The 14,334-nt window shown below is 37.3% G+C and overlaps 1 non-coding gene across 1 annotated transcript; it reads right to left on the bottom strand.

The window, feature by feature from the left end:
• Positions 1-13,202: 13,202 nt before the first annotated feature.
• LOC112798595 (small nucleolar RNA R71) lies at positions 13,203-13,310 on the bottom strand. The gene has a single exon (XR_003200201.1). It is a non-coding gene; the product is annotated as a small nucleolar RNA R71 (small nucleolar RNA).
• Between the last annotated feature and the right edge of the window lie 1,024 nt (positions 13,311-14,334).

The raw sequence follows: 14,334 nt of genomic DNA, 5'->3' as shown, positions 1-14,334 counted from the left end.
TGAATCTCATACCTGGGTGCTCCAGTGTATTTATAGTAGTTGGCCGTGATCTTCCCTGGATATGATATTCTTATCTTATCTTATCTTTGGGAGTTTTATCTCTATCTTTGTGGAACCGCCTTTTCTAGGCCTTTTCGGCCTTTAGGTTTTGGGCTGCGTTCCTTTTGATGGGCCTTCCTTACTTTATTGTCCGAGGTCCGACCTTTAGGCGCGAGCCTTAGGACGAGGTCGGACCTTTTATGAATTTGTCCGAGTTGGAGGAGCCCGGTCAGGGTATGAACAGTCTCTATATGAGCCTCAAATTCCTTTGTATCCTTAATAGGAAATTCCTTCTTGCTTGAGGGACGTCCCAGGAGGTCTTTCTCACTAGGATTTTCGTCCTCCTCCTCCCTTGTGCATTCAGCCATATTCATTATATCAATGGCCTTGCACTCTCCTTTTGGATTCTCTTCTATATTGCTTGGGAGAATACTGGGAAGAGTTTCAATGACTTTCTTACTCAGCTGGCCCACTTGTGCCTCCAGATTTCTAATGGAGGATCTTGTTTCACTCATGAAACTGAAAGTGGCCTTTGACAGATCAGAGACTAGATTGGCTAAATTAGAAGTGTTTTGTTCAGAATTCTCTGTCTGTTGCTGAGAAGATGATGGAAAAGGCTTGCTATTGCTCAGCCTATTGCGTCCACCATTGTTAAAGCCTTGTTGAGGCTTTTGTTGATCCTTCCATGAGAAATTTGGATGATTTCTCCATGATGAGTTATAGGTGTTTCCATAAGGGTCACCCATGTAATTAACCTCTGCCATGGCAGGGTTCTCAGGATCATAAGCTTCTTCAGAAGCTGCCTCTTTAGTACTGTTGGATGCATGTTGCCATCCATTCAGATTTTGAGAGAGCATGTTGACCTGTTGAGTCAACACTTTGTTCTGAGCCAATATGGCATTCAGAGCATCAATTTCAAGAACTCCTTTCTTCTGAGGTATCCCATTATTCACGGAATTTCTCTCAGAAGTGTACATGAATTGGTTGTTTGCAACCATATCAATGAGTTCTTGAGCCTCTTCAGGCGTTTTCTTTAGGTGAATAGATCCACCTGCAGAATGGTCCAATGACATTTTCAAAAATTTAGATAGACCATAATAGAATATATCTAATATGGTCCATTTTGAAAACATGTCAGATGGGCATCTTTTGGTCACCTGCATGTATCTTTCCCAAGCTTCATAGAGGGATTCACCATCTTTTTGTTTGAAGGTTTGAACATCCACTCTCAGCTTGCTCAGCTTTTGAGGAGGAAAGAATTTATCCAAGAAGGCAGTGACCAGCTTATCCCAGGAGTCCAGGCTATCCTTGGGTTGTGAATCCAACCATATTCTAGCTCTGTCTCTTACAGCAAAAGGGAAAAGCATGAGTCTGTAGATTTCAGGATCAACTCCATTTGTCTTTACAGTCTCACAGATCTGCAAGAACTCAGTTAAAAACTGATAAGGATCTTCAGATGGAAGTCCATAAAACTTGCAGTTTTGTTGCATTAAGGCAACTAGCTGAGGTTTCAGCTCAAAGTTATTGGCTCCAATGGCAGGAATGGAGATGCTTCTTCCATCAAATTTGGACGTTGGCTTTGTGAAGTCACCAAGCATTCTCCTTGCATTATTATTATTTTTGGCTGCCATCTCCTTCTCTTGTTCGAAAATTTCTGAAAGGTTGTTTCTGGATTGTTGTAATTTAGTTTCTCTTAGTTTCCTTTTCAGAGTCCTTTCAAGTTCAGGATCAATTTCAACAAGAGTGCCTTTTTCCCTGTTCCTGCTCATATGAAAGAGATGAAAACAAGAAAAGAAGAGGAATCCTCTATGTCACAGTATAGAGATTTCTTTATGTTAGTAGAAGAAGAAAGGGATAGAAGAAAGAAAAGTGAAGAATCCAAACACAAGGGATAGATTGGGTTCGGATTTTTAGATGATGAGAGGTGAAGATAAGTGTTAGTAATTAAATAATTAAATAGAATAACAGAGAAGAGATAGAAAATTCGAAAATAATTTAAAAAAAAAGGTTAGTAATTTTCGAAAATTAGAGATAAGATAAGATTAAAATTAAAATTAAAACTAATCAATTAATTAAAAAGAATTTTGAAAAAGGGTGAGATATTTTTGAAATTAGAAAGGGATAAGTAGTTAGTTGGTTTTGAAAAAGATAAGAAACAAACAAAAAGTTAGTTAGTTGATTGAAAAAGATATTTAAATTAAATTTGAAAAAGATAAGAAGATAAGAAGTTAGATAAGATATTTTGAAATCAAATTCTGAAAAAGATAAAATTTTTGAAAAATATAAGATAAAAGATAAAAAGATTTAGTTAAAAAATTTGAAATTACTTACTTTACTAACAAGAAACTACAAGATAAGATTCTAGAATTTAAAGATTGAACCTTTCTTAACAAGAAAGTAACAAACTTCAAATTTTTGAATCAATCACATTAATTGTTAGCTAATTTTCGAAAATATGATATAAAGATAAGAAAAAGATTTTGAAAATATTTTGAAAAAGAATTTTGAAATTTTCGAGAAATAGAAAAAAAATGAAAAAGATATAATTTTTGAAAAAGATTTTGAAGAGATAAGATTTTTAAAATTGAAATTTTTGACTTGACTTGTAAGAAACAACTAATTTTGGAAATTTTTGACCAAGTCAACTCAAATTTTCGAAAATTATGAGAAAAATAAGGAAAAGATATTTTTTTATTTTTGAATTTTTAATTATGAGAGAGAAAAACACAAACATGACCCAAAACATGAAAATTTTGGATCAAAACACAAGATGCATGCAAGAACACTATGAATGTCAAGATGAACACCAAGAACACTTTGAAGATCATGATGAACATCAAGAACATATTTTTGAAAAAATTTTTGATGCAAAGAAAACATGCAAGACACCAAACTTAGAAATCTTTAATGCATGGACTCTAACAAACGAAAAATGCACATGAAAAATAACAAACAACACAAAACAAGAAATCATCAAGATCAAACAAGAAGACTTGTCAAGAACAACTTGAAGATCATGAAGAGCACTATGAATGCATGGAATTTTCGAAAAATGCAAGAAAAAAATTTAAAAAGCATGCAATTGACACCAAACTTAAAAGTTGACTCAAGACTCAAACAAGAAACACAAAATATTTTTTTGATTTTTATGATTTTATGAATTTTTTGGATTTTTATTGATTTTTTTCGAAAATATTTTTGGAAAAACGAAAAAGAAAAGAAAAATTTTGAAAAAGTTTTTTGAAAAGAAAATTACCTAATCTGAGCAACAAGATGAACCGTCAGTTGTCCAAACTCGAAAAATCCCCGGCAACGGCGCCAAAAACTTGGTGGACGAAATTGTGATTCCTTTGTTATTGTATTTTATAAAATTCATTGCTTTTTCAACTATGTGTGGACACAACTCCGTTCAACTTAACCAGCAAGTGTACTGGGTCATCCAAGTAATACCTTACGTGAGTAAGGGTCGATCCCACAGAGATTGTTGGTATGAAGCAAGCTATGGTCACCTTGTAAATCTCAGTTAAGTGGATTCATAGGGTCAAATGTAATTGGATTAGATAATTTAAAAGATAAATAAAATAAAAAGGGATAGAAATACTTTTGTAAATCAATAGTGGGAATTTCAGATAGGCGTGTGGAAATGCTAGAATCCTTTCGAATCTCTACTTTCTTATTGCTCTCATCCAATCCTTCTTACTCCTTTCCATGGAAAGCTGTATGTAGGGCATCACCATCATCAATGGCTACTTTTAATCCTCTCGGGAAAATGGTCCTATGCGCTGTCACTGCACGGCTAATCGTTTGGAGGCATCACCCTTGTTGATAGCTACATCCCATCCTCTCAGTGAAAATGGTCCAAATGCTCTGTCACAGCATGGCTAATCATCTGTCGGTTCTCAATCAGGTTGAAGTAGAATCCATTGATTCTTTTGTGTTTGTCATCACGCCCAGCCTTCAGGAGTTTGAAGCTCGTCACAGTCATTCAATACCGGAATCCTACTCGGAATACCACAAACAAGGTTAGACTTTCCGGATTCCCGGGATCCTACTCGGAATACCGCAGACAAGGTTAGACTTTCGGAATCCCCATGAATGCCGCCATCTATCTAGCTTATACCACGAAGATTCTATTGGGGAATCTAAGAGATATGCGCCCGGCCTAGAGTAGAACGGAAGTGGTTGTCAGTCACGCGCGTTCATAGGTGAGAATGATGATGAGTGTCATGGATCATCACATTCATCAAAATGTTGTGCAACGTATATATTGGAATAAGAATAAAATAGAATTGAATAGAAAGTAATAGTAATTGTATTGAAACCTGAGGTACAGCAGAGCTCCACACCCTTAATCTATGGTGTGCAGAAACTCCACCGTTGAAAATACATAAGTGAAAGGTTCAGGCATGGCCGAATGGCCAGCCCCTGAATGATCAAAAGACCGAATGGTCAAAGACTAAAAAGTCAAAAGATTAAACTGTCAAAAGATGTCTAGTACAATAGTAAATTATCCTATTTATACTAGACTAGCTACTAGGGTTTACATGAGTAAGTAATTGATGCATAAATCCACTTCCGGGGCCCAGTTGGTGTATGCTTGGGCTGAGCTTGTTCTATCCACGAGCTGAGGCTCTCTTGGAGTTGAACTCCAAGTTATAACATGTTTTGGGCGTTCAACTCCGGATCATGACATGTTTCTGGCGTTTAACTCCAGACAACAGCATGTACTTGGCGTTCAACGCAAATTTATGTCGTCAATTTCCGAATAAAGTATGGACTATTATATATTGCTAGAAAGCTCTGGATGTCTACTTTACACGCCGTTGAGAGCATGCCATTTGGAGTTCTGTAGCTCCAGAAAATCCATTTCGAGTGCAGGGAGGTCAGATTCCAACAGCATCAGTAGTCCTTTTGTCAGCCTTTTTCAGAGTTTTGCTCAAGTCCCTCAATTTCAGCCAGAAATTACCTGAAATCACAGAAAAACACACAAACTCATAGTAAAGTCTAGAAATATGAATTTAACATAAAAACTAATGAAAACATCCCTAAAAGTAGCTTGAACTTACTAAAAACTACCTGAAAACAATGCCAAAAAGCGTATAAATTGTCCGCTCATCACTTAGCTTTAAATAGCAGTTCAGGCGCCAAAGTTAGTTGGGATTGGGCTCCACAACTCCTTGGAATTTGTTGGTTGTAAATTCATTAAAGAATCATATATCAATATCGACGCGTACGCCCACAGCACGCGTACGCGTCCATGGGCCATTTCGCAGGGTGCGCGCGCGCGTCCATGGGCGAGTTCAACTTCTTTGACTTTTCATGATTTCTCCACTTTGCATGCTTTCCACTTCACTCCTTTGATCCATTCCTAGCCCTTTTCAACCTGAAATCACTTAACAAACAAATCAAGGCATCTAGTGGAATCAAAGGTGAATTAAATTTAGCTAATTAAGGACCTAGAAAGCACGTTTTCACACTTAAGCACAAATAAGGAGACAATCACAAAACCATGCTATTTCATTGAATAAATGTGGGTAAAAGGTCATAAAATCCCTTAAATTCAATACAAGATAAACCCTACAAATGGGGTTTATCAACCTCCCCACACTTAAACCAAGCATGTCCTCATGCTTAAACCAAGAATGAAGTAAAGGTATGGCATTTATTCAATAAAACTAACTAAATGCAGTCTACCTATATGCATCTATCTAACTGAATGTAATTGCTTGGTCAAAATAAATCAATTCCCAAGAAGCATATATGCACAAGGGCTAAGGACTAGCAAGTCTAATCCACAATTGATTGAGTTATTAAATATTTTTACAAACTTGCATAAAAAGTGATGATTGTAGGTGGAAACATGTAATTGAGCAATCAAACCCTCACCGAATGTGTTTGCACTCTATTCACTCAAGTGTTTAGGGTTGATTCTCTCAATTCTCTCCTAATCATGCTTTCTAAGATTTGTTCTTCTTCTAACAATCGACATATATTTCATGCATGCATACACATATCATGAGGTCTTTTCATTGGTTGTAATGGGATTAGGGTCAAGGTAGGATGCATATATGGTTAAGTGAGCTTGGAATTTAAATCTTTGATAAGCTTAAACTTTCCACCTAACCTATGACATCCTATACAATTAAGTTCTAACCTAACTACCCAATTCTCACTTTTTCACATAGTCATGCATTTTCTTTTCATTTCACAACACATATGCATTGATTTTATTGGGCTTCACTTTGCTTTGGGGTATTTTGTCCCCTTTTTATTTCTTTCTTTTTCTTTGTTTCTTTCTTTTTCTATTTTTTTCTTTTCTTTTCCATATTATTTTTTCTTTTTTTCTTTTCTTTTCTTTTTCTCATTTTTTTCTGTTTATATACAAGAACATCAATGCATAAGGTTTTACAATTGATCAATACATGAGTATGCACCCAATTCCCAATATTTTCAATAACAATACAAAACTACCCTTTTACTCCGCCAATGTCCCAAGGTTCCCACACTTGAATGACACTCACACAGTAACCTAAGCTAATCAAAGATCCAAATAGAGGACAATTATTGTTTTCCGCTTTAAGGCTTGTAATGTGCTAAAATTAAGAACAAGTGTGTTAAACATAGGCTCAAAGTTGGCTAACAATGGAAGATAAAAGGTAAGGCTATTTGGGTAAGTGAGCTAATGAAATGATGGCCTCAATCATATAAATGCATGAATACACAAAATAATGGACATAAAGAATCAAACAAATCAAGGATTACAATCATAGAAAGAGAATAATGCACACAAGAAGGGAAAATAAGTGGTTATAAGACGTAACCACATCATTAGGCTCAAATCTCACAAGCTTGTGTTTTTAGCTAAAAAACATGATCCACAAGATATATAATTCAAGCAAGTTCTATGAAAAGTTTTCACTCAAATCAATTGGTGCCCTATAGATAGAATTCTTGAAAAATTTCATTATTTTGACTAAGCTTATTACGTATATACATATATATATATATATATATATATATATATATATATGCAAAATTGGAAAATACAACAAAAATCCTAAAAACCTAAAAAATGAAATGCAAAAGTGTTGAGATTAGAAATTTGTCATCCAAAATTGCTGACCGATCGGACGACCTCCCCACACTTGAGAGTGTGCACCGTCCTCGGTGCATTCAAAGATGAGCAAGGGGGTACGGCGAATCTCCGGGTTGCTACCTTCAGCTGGTAGGTCAACCAATGTTGCGTGTTCTTTGTCTCGCTTCCGTTTTTGCTTGTGGTGCATCGTATCATGAAGAACAAAGATATAACACCATAAGATGAGGAAACAAAAGTAAGGAAGCATAATTGTTGGATTGAGGTAAATCACTAGGATTGAGTGAGTGAATTAGTGTGACATTAATGACAAATAAGTGTGTGAATTCTAAATTGCACGGTTTAGAACACACACTAGCATAAAAAGCTATGTCACAAAAGAAGCATGCACTTCACTCAATCTAGTGTGCTTGAAATGCTTTAAGTAAACTTCTAAGGTAAAACAAGCATTGAAGAAGCATGAAAGCATTCAAGTCAAACACATATGGATGCATATAATCATGAAACACAATGCATTAAGGTAAATGCACAATATCCATCAAGAAATTGCCTATTCGAAGAATAGGGTTCAAATCACATGGTGGCCAAATCATGCAATTCAAAAAGAGTTACAAGCTCGAAGGCAATTCTCATCACTTGGTATTTTTCAAAAGGTAAGCATAAAAAACTCAAAACCAAGTAGCAAAATATAACCTCAATCATAGAATCCAAAAAAGATTATAAACATAATGATGTTAAGATAACATTCCTTTTTAATACTCAACAGCAAGTAGTGGTAAACAAAAATTAACAATCCAACACTTACAATGAAAGAGAGAAAAAAATGAAAATTAAACTAACTAACTAATCAACTAACTAACTAACTAATTAACTAACTAAAATAAATGGTTATCAATGGTGTTTGGGAGGGTTGGATAGGATGTAGAAGAAGGGAAGAACAAAGGAGAAGGAAAGAAATGGAAAAGGGAGAAGAAAAGAAATATGGTGAAGGAAGGAAATCCGCGCGTATGCGTGCATGGCGCGTGCACGGATGGTGGTGTAATGGATGCGATGCGTACAAGTACAATGTGCATTCGCATCGATGGATTGTTCCGAGAGTGGCGCGTACGTGCGAGTGTGGTTGTGAAGGGCACAAAGTTGGCGCAGCACAGGCACAACTCTCGGGTCAATGTAGGGAAGGTGGAACTTCTCAATCCATGCGTACGCGTGCATGGCGTGTTCGCGTGGGTTGGCGAAAATGCTTAATGCACGCGTACGCGTGCAGTGCGTATACACGTGAATGGTGCTCTGTTTTTTCAAAATTTTTCTCAATGTTTTTGAACCAATCCAAGCCTTCTAAACCTCCCAACAGCTACCAAGACACCCTAAAACCTTATTTAACATGATAAAATACTATTTAAACTCAACAAACTAATCAAAACATGAAGTTAAACTACTTTTACCAATATGTAAAAAGAGAGAAAATGAAGAGAAGTTACCATGGTGGGGTGTCTCCCACCTAGCACTTTTGTTTATTGTCCTTAAGTTGGACTTATGGGGAGCTCTTCTCAAGGTGGCTTGTGCTTGTACTCATCTTGGAACTTCCACCAATGCTTGGACTTCTAATAAGCTCCATCATTTAAGATCAATATCTCCAAGCTTTGATGGAGTTCTTCACAAACCATGGGCTCCCAATGTTGATCCTCTTCTTGTAATCCGGGATCCCACACTTTATGTTCACACCCATCTCCAAGTTGATTATCATTAGTCCATGTGGGTGGTGAGCAAAGTGAATTCTCAAAGAAATGACCAAACATCATCCTAGACCCAAGCAATCTAGTTTTACACCAACTCTTGCTATTAAGCTTTGAACATGTAACCATGGTGAACCTAGAATGGCATTTCCAACCACTAACCATCTCCTTTTTACTCTTAAAACCACAAATATATCTAAGTTGACCATCCATTTCAAGCAAACCATATTCAAGGAGAATAATAAAACTCAAGTATAAGGAATTTACCCACTTGAATGAAAGGATGGATGGTGATGGTTTGGGGAGAGGTATCTCCAATGTCCTTGCAAGTGCTACTCCCTGGTTTGCTTCATTGTCAATCTCCACCTCTTCATAAAATTCTTCATTCTCGATCCTTTGTTTATCAACTTCATCTAATTCTTCTCCATCACTCAAGTCATAAATGGGAGGTTGAGAGAAATTGATGAGCGGATAATTTGTACGCTTTTTGGCATTGTTTTTAGTATGTTTTTAGTATGATCTAGTTAGTTTTTAGTATATTTTTATTAGTTTTTAGTTAAAATTCACTTTTCTAGACTTTACTATGAGTTTGTGTGTTTTTCTGTGATTTTAGGTATTTTCTGGCTGAAATTGAGGGACCTGAGCAAAAATCTGATTCAGAGACTAAAAAGGACTGCAGATGCTGTTGGATTCTGACCTCCCTGCACTCGAAGTGGATTTTCTGGAGCTACAGAAGCCCAATTGGCGCGCTCTTAACGGCGTTCGAAAGTAGACATCCTGGGCTTTCCAGCAATATATGATAGTCCATACTTTGCCCAAGATTTGATGGCCCAAACCGGCGTTCAAAGTTACCCTCGGAATTCCCAGCGTTAAACGCCGGAACTGGCACGAAAGTGGGAGTTAAATGCCCAAACTGGCATAAAAGCTATCGTTTAACTCCAAGAAGAGTCTCTACACGAAAATGCTTCATTGCTCAGCCCAAGCACACACCAAGTGGGCCCGGAAGTGGATTTTTATGTCATTTACTCATCTCTGTACACCCTAGGCTACTAGTTCTCTATAAGTAGGACCTTTTACTATTGTATTTTCATCTTCTGATCTTTGGAATCTTTTGTTCTTTAGATCTTTTGATCATTGGGAGGCTGGCCATTCGGCCATGCCTAGACCTTGTTCTTATGTATTTTCAATGGTGGAGTTTCTACACACCATAGATTAAGGTGTGGAGCTCTGCTATACCTCGAGTATTAATGCAATTACTATTGTTCTTCTATTCAATTCCGCTTGTTCTTGTTCTAAGATATCACTTATTCTTCAACTTGATGAATGTGATGATCCGTGACACTCATCATCATTCTCACCTATGAACGTGTGACTGACAACCACCTCCGTTCTACCTTCGATTGGGTGAACATCTCTTGGATTCCTGATACACGATGCATGGTTGATCACCTTACAACCGAGTGCTCGCCTGACAACCGAGCCAGCCATTTCGTGAGATCAGAGTCTTCGTGGTATAGGCTAGAACTGATGGTGGCATTCAAGAGAATCCGGAAGGTCTAACCTTGTCTATGGTATTCTGAGTAGGATTCAATGATTGAATGACTGTGACGTGCTTCAAACTCCTGAAGGCGGGGCGTTAGTGACAGACGCAAAAGAATCACTGGATTCTATTCCGGCCTGATCGAGAACCGACAGATGGATAGCCGTGCCATGACAGGGTACATTGAACATTTCCACTGAGAGGATGGGAGGTAGCCACTGACAACGGTGAAACCCTTGCTTGAGCTTGCCATGGAAATGAGTAAGAAGGATTGGATGAAGACAGTAGGAAAGCAGAGAGACGGAAGGGACTAGCATCTTCATGCGCTTATCTGAAATTCCCACCAATGAACTGCATAAGTATCTCTATCTTTATCTTTATGTTTTATTTGTATATCACCCATATCCATTTGAGTTTGCCTGACTAAGATTTACAAGGTGAGCATAGCTTCCTTCATACCAACAATCTCTATGGGATTGACCCTTACTCGCGTAAGGTTTATTACTTGGACGACCCAGTACACTTGCTGGTTAGTTGTGCGAAGTTGTGTTTATGCCATGGTATTGAACACCAAGTTTTTGGATTCATTACCGGGGATTATATGATTTGTGAAAAGTATTGATCACAATTTCGCGCATCAAGTTTTTGGCGCCGTTGCCGGGGATTGTTGAGTTTGGACAACTGAAGGTTCATCTTGTTGCTTAGATTAGGTATTTTTTTCAGAATTCTTGAAGATGAATTCTAGAGTTTCATGATGATTTGTTGAAGTCTAGCTGGCTGTGAAGCCATGTCTAATTTCATTGGACCGAGGTTTCAACTTATCATCACAAGAGCTTGTTGATTTCTATCAATCTTGCTTTTGGAGCAGTGATCTGCTAAGGCTTGGCTGGCCATTGGCCATGTCTAGTGTTTTGGACTGAAGCTTTCTTTGAAAGCTTGGCTGGCTGTGAAGCCATGTCTAATTCCTGGACCGGAGTCTTAGACTAGCATTGCACTGATTCCTGGAATTCTCATTAAGAATTTTGATACCTTTATTTTCTTTTCTAATTTTCGAAAAATCCAAAAAAAATTACAAAATCATAAAATCCAAAAATTTCTTGTTTGAGTCTAGTGTCTCATTTTAAGTTTGGTGTCAATTGCATGCCTTCATTCATGTGTCTTAAGGATCTTCTAGTAATTCTTGATGATTTCTTACTTTGATCTTTAAATTCTCTTGACTTGAGTGTTTATGTGTCTCATATGCATTCTCATTAGTGTCAGTAGTACACAAACTGCTAAGTTTGGTGTCTTGCATGCATTGTTATTTGATTTTAGTTGTATTTTGATTATTCCTCCATATTAAAAATCCAAAAATATTTTTAATTTGTGTCTTTTCAAGTCAATAATACAGAGAATTGAAGATTCAGAACATACAGCAGAGGAATTGCACAGAAAAAGCTGGGCGTTCAAAACGCCCAGTGAAGAAGGACAGACTGGCGTTTAAACGCCAGCCAGGGTACCTGGTTGGGCGTTTAACGCCCAAAAGGGTAGTGATTTGGGCGTTAAACGCCAGAATGTGCACCATTCTGGGCGTTTAATGCCAGGATGGCACAAGAGGGAAGATTTTGTTTTCAATGCAAATTTTTTTCAGGTTTTCAAAGTTTTTCAAAATCAAATCTTTTTCAAATCATATCTTTTCAATCATATGTTTTCAAAATTGATTTCTTTCCATTTTTAAGGATACTTGCTACCAATTAATGATTTGATTCAACATTTCAAGTATGTTGCCTTTTCTGTTGAGAAAGGTTTAATGTGTGAATCATATCTTTTCTTGTTAGCCAAGTCATTAATTTTCAAAATCAAATCTTTTTCAAATCATATCTTCTCAATCACATTTTTTTTTAAAACTAATCATATCTTCTTAACCACATCTTTTTCAAAATAGTTTTCAATCAAATCCTTTTTATTTCTAATTTCAAAACCTTTTTCAAAAATCACTTGATTTCTTTCCCACTCTTATTTTCGAAAATCAATTAGTGTTTTTCAAAATGTTTTCAAAATCTTTTACTTAATTTTCATAAATTACTTCCCTTCTTCTCACATCCTTCTATTATTGGACTAACACTATTCCTTAATACACAATTCGAACTCCATCTTTCTTGATAAGTTCGAATTTTCTACCTCTGTCTTCCATTTTTCTTTTCCTCTGACACCTCAAGAAATCTCTATACTGTGACATAGAGAATCCACATTTCCTTGTTTTCTTCTCTTTCATATGAGCAGAAGCAAAGACAAAAGCATTCTTGTTGAGGCTGACCCTGAACCTGAAAGGACCTTGAAGCGAAAGCTAAGAGAAGCCAAGGCACAAATCTCTGTAGAGGACCTAACAGAAATCTTCAAAGAAGAAGAACACATGGCAGCCGAAAACAACAACAATGCCAACAATGCAAGGAAGGTGCTGGGTGACTTTACTGCACCTACTCCCGACTTCTATGGGAGAAGCATCTCTATCCCTGCCATTGGAGCAAACAACTTTGAGCTTAAGCCTCAATTAGTTTCTCTAATGCAACAGAATTGCAAGTTCCATGGACTTCCATTGGAAGATCCTCATCAGTTCTTAGCTGAATTCTTGCAAATCTGTGACACTGTTAAGACTAATGGGGTTGACCCTGAGGTCTACAGACTTATGCTATTCCCTTTTGCTGTAAGAGACAGAGCTAGGACATGGTTGGACTCTCAACCTAAAGAAAGCCTGGACTCTTGGGAAAAGCTAGTCCATGCCTTCTTGGCAAAGTTCTTTCCACCTCAAAAATTGAGTAAGCTTAGAGTGGAAGTCCAAACCTTCAGACAGAAGGAAGGAGAATCCCTCTATGAAGCTTGGGAAAGATACAAACAATTAATCAGAAAGTGTCCCTCTGATATGCTTTCTGAATGGAGCATCATAGGTATTTTCTATGATGGTCTCTCTGAAGTGTCCAAGATGTCTTTGGATAGCTCTCCTAAAGGATCTCTTCATTTGAAGAAGACGCCTACAGAAGCTCAAGAACTAATTGAAATGGTTGCAAATAACCAATTCATGTACACTTCTGAAAGGAATCCTGTGAACAATGGGATAAATCAGAAGAAAGGAGTTCTTGAGATTGATACTCTGAATGCCATACTGGCTCAGAACAAAATATTGACTCAACAAGTCAATATGATTTCTCAAAGTCTGTCTGGAATGCAAAATGCACCAAGCAGTACTAAGGAAGCTTCATCTGAGGAAGAAGCTTATGATCCTGAGAACCCTTCAATGGAAGAGGTGAATTACATGGGAGAACCCTATGGAAAACCTATAATCCTTCATGGAGAAATCATCCAAATTTCTCATGGAAGGATCAACAGAGACCTCAACAAGGTTTCAACAATAATAATGGTGGAAGAAACAGGTTTAGCAATAGCAAGCCTTTTCCATCATCTTCTCAGCAACAGACAGAGAGTTCTAAGCAGAATACCTCTGACTTAGCAACCATGGTCTCTGATCTAATCAAAACCACTCAAAGTTTCATGACTGAAACAAGGTCCTCCATTAGAAACTTAGAGGCACAAGTGGGTCAGCTGAGCAAGAAAATTACTGAACTCCCTCCTAATACTCTCCCAAGCAATATAGAAGAAAATCCAAAAGGAGAGTGCAAGGCCATCAACATGGCCGAATTTGGAGAGGAGGAAGAAGCAGTGAATGCCACTGAGGAAGACCTCAATGGACGTCCACTGACCTCCAATGAGTTACCCAATAAGGAACCATGGGAATCTGAGGCTCAAAATGAGACCATAGAGATTCCATTGGACTTACTTCTGCCATTCATGAGCTCTGATGAGTATTCTTCCTCTGAAGAGGATGAGTATGTCACTGAAGAGCAAGTTGCCCAATACCTTGGAGCAATCATGAAGCTAAATGACAAGTTATTTGG

Source organism: Arachis hypogaea, chromosome 4, assembly GCF_003086295.3.
Source record: "Arachis hypogaea cultivar Tifrunner chromosome 4, arahy.Tifrunner.gnm2.J5K5, whole genome shotgun sequence".
Lineage (NCBI taxonomy): Eukaryota > Viridiplantae > Streptophyta > Magnoliopsida > Fabales > Fabaceae > Arachis > Arachis hypogaea.
This window is presented reverse-complemented; position numbering and strand designations above follow the sequence as displayed.